This window comes from Macrobrachium nipponense, chromosome 23 (assembly GCF_015104395.2).
Source record: "Macrobrachium nipponense isolate FS-2020 chromosome 23, ASM1510439v2, whole genome shotgun sequence".
Lineage (NCBI taxonomy): Eukaryota > Metazoa > Arthropoda > Malacostraca > Decapoda > Palaemonidae > Macrobrachium > Macrobrachium nipponense.
Window position 1 is genome coordinate 53970875 of NC_061090.1, and position 2418 is coordinate 53973292.

Genomic DNA, 2418 nt, shown 5'->3' on the forward strand with positions numbered 1-2418 from the left:
TCCAAACTATTCTAGGATTCCAGACAATTCCAGGGTCACAGGATTCCAGACTTTTTCTGAATTCTAGACGATGGCAGGATTCCAGTCAATTCCAGGATTCCAGCAGCATCGTTCATCTTCCTAAGAGAGAGGTAGGGAGTGAGACCAGGAATTCAATATATTGACCAAGTTATGCTTAGGCAATCACAGCCGAAAGAAAGGAATAGAATAAAAAAAAAAAAAGGCACAATCGATAACGTAGAGAATGAGATATAGTGGGGAGGGGGTTTGGTGGAAGGGGGAAGGGGTATTGCGACGTCAGCGAATTCGAGACGATGGAAATGATGAACCCAGTGTTTTATGGAAAGATAGAAAAAAGAAAGAGAAAAATAAAAAAAGGTCTTAAGCGTCTTATTCTTCGTCTTCCTTTCCGCCAAGGTTTTAATCGATGTCTGTGTGTGTGTGTGTGTTTCAGTTCTCATCCTCACCTTTTATATTTTCTCCATCCGCTTCCGAGAGTGCTCTCTCTCTCTCTCTCTCTCTCGTCCTCTCTCTCTCTCTCTTTCATCCAGCCAACCCAGCCGTCCTCCAGCGGGGGAGAATTCTTCCAGTCGGAGGCCGACCTCTCCAAAAACCACCACTCCAGTCTTGCTGAGGCAGTGGAAGTGCACGGACGTCGATCGTTCCTCTCCGGAAGGCGCGTGTTTATTGACATATATCCTTCCGCCGCAAACACACCCCCCCTAATTCTAAGGACCCATTACCTTGGAATTTATCATTCCAGGGGCAGGCGAGTGCCCGGGGCAATTCATCATTCCATCTGGTGGTGGAATATGGACCGAGAGGTAAAGTCGTTCCACCAGTTGGCGGTAAACGTCGTATTTATGGTTCTGGCTGGAGGCAATAACACGGAGTTTACGAGAGGTCGAATTACTAAACGATGTGCTAAAGCGGACCTGGACATGACCTCTTTCGGGAGAGCGAAAGGACAGACTAAGAGAGAGAGAAAAAAAAATTGATGGTGAAAAAGGTTTGATGGAAAGATGGGGAGAAGTTTTAATTGGTTCGACACTGAACGGAAACCGTTTCATTTTATTGCCAAATTGTCATTCAGCAGTTTTCTTGGTCAGGGATTTTCAAGGTTGTTCCTCATGCAGACACTCTCAGAGTATATATATAATATATATATATATATATATATATATATATATATATATATATATATATATATATATATTTCTATCACATCACCGTAATTCATATATGTGCCCTTTAATATACAATTCGCTCTACCTCGGAATTAATACATTTTCATATATGCTAACTGAAGGGGAATTTGTTTGGTTGATAATCATTATCAACCAAAACATGTATATACGTATGTTTGTATCTATCTATCTATCTATCTATATATATGTGTGTGTGTGTGTGTGTGTGTGTGTTTGTATATACTTTTCATCATTAATCCAGAACGTCTCGTATAATATTTTTCTTGTTATATCCCTAAGAACAAAGATTTGTCTGCAGCTTTCCCAAAGAGAAACCCAACCATTCAAACATCATTTTTGATCCTGATTTCTCCAAAATCCTTAAAGCGATAGATCCGTTGGAGCTGTGTAATACAGAGAGAAAGACTCCATCTATCACATGCAAAGCGCCTGGTATGATCTTACCTTTCCTTCAGATAAATTGGGGAAAGTTACACATTTCTACGAATTTCCCAACGAGCTGGAATTGACTGGAAATAGCCGTGATTTTTCCTGATTATCTGATGAGTTCATTTTTGTTCTTTTTCATTTTAGTTTTCTGTAAAAGATAACTATTGAGATGATTATTTTTCTGTCCTTCTGCACTTTTTTTTCTCCGTCATCATATCTTAAAAAGTACTGGGGCTAGAGAGCTGCAAATTGGTATGTTGATCATCCATCCTCCGATCATCAAACATACCAAATTGTAGCCATGTAGACTCAGAGTTTTTTTTTTTTTTTTTTTTTTTATTTAGGGTTTAAGTTAGTCTTAATCGTGCGTCTGATAACGAAATAAGACAGGTCACCACTGGGCCGTGGTTAAACTTTCATCATTTTCGATTATTTTTCTTCCTTCAGGTTACTCGAGGGAGTTTATATATTTCTGATAATAAGCGAGTGACTTTAGATCGATCCAAAGTTCACATGGAACAACCACACCAAAGGGGCCACTTGACTGGCTTATAAACTCATTTTTATTATTATTATTATTATCATTATTTTGGTACTATTTTCCTGTTGCGAAAGTCATTGTAAAAAGTCGTTTAAATTTCGACTATTTTCTTTGATTAGCTAATAAGTTCATTTTTGTTCTTTTTCCTTTTTTCATTGCTGTAAAATTCCTCGGAAAAATGACTGAATTTTGATTTGTTTTCCTTTTCTCCATTATAGATACATTTCTTTCCTTTATTTT

General features: G+C 38.1%; 1 protein-coding gene across 2 annotated transcripts in view; it reads left to right on the forward strand.

Moving 5' to 3' along the window:
• Window positions 1-596: 596 nt before the first annotated feature.
• LOC135200912 (uncharacterized) overlaps window positions 597-2418 on the forward strand; it is a 52637-nt gene continuing 50815 nt past the window's right edge. Inside the window, exon 1 of one of the 2 annotated variants that reach the window (XM_064229688.1) lies at window positions 597-676. The gene's annotated coding sequence lies outside the window, so the exon portion shown is untranslated. Of the gene's footprint in view, window positions 825-2418 lie in introns of both variants that reach the window. The other variant, XM_064229680.1, reaches the window with a different exon arrangement.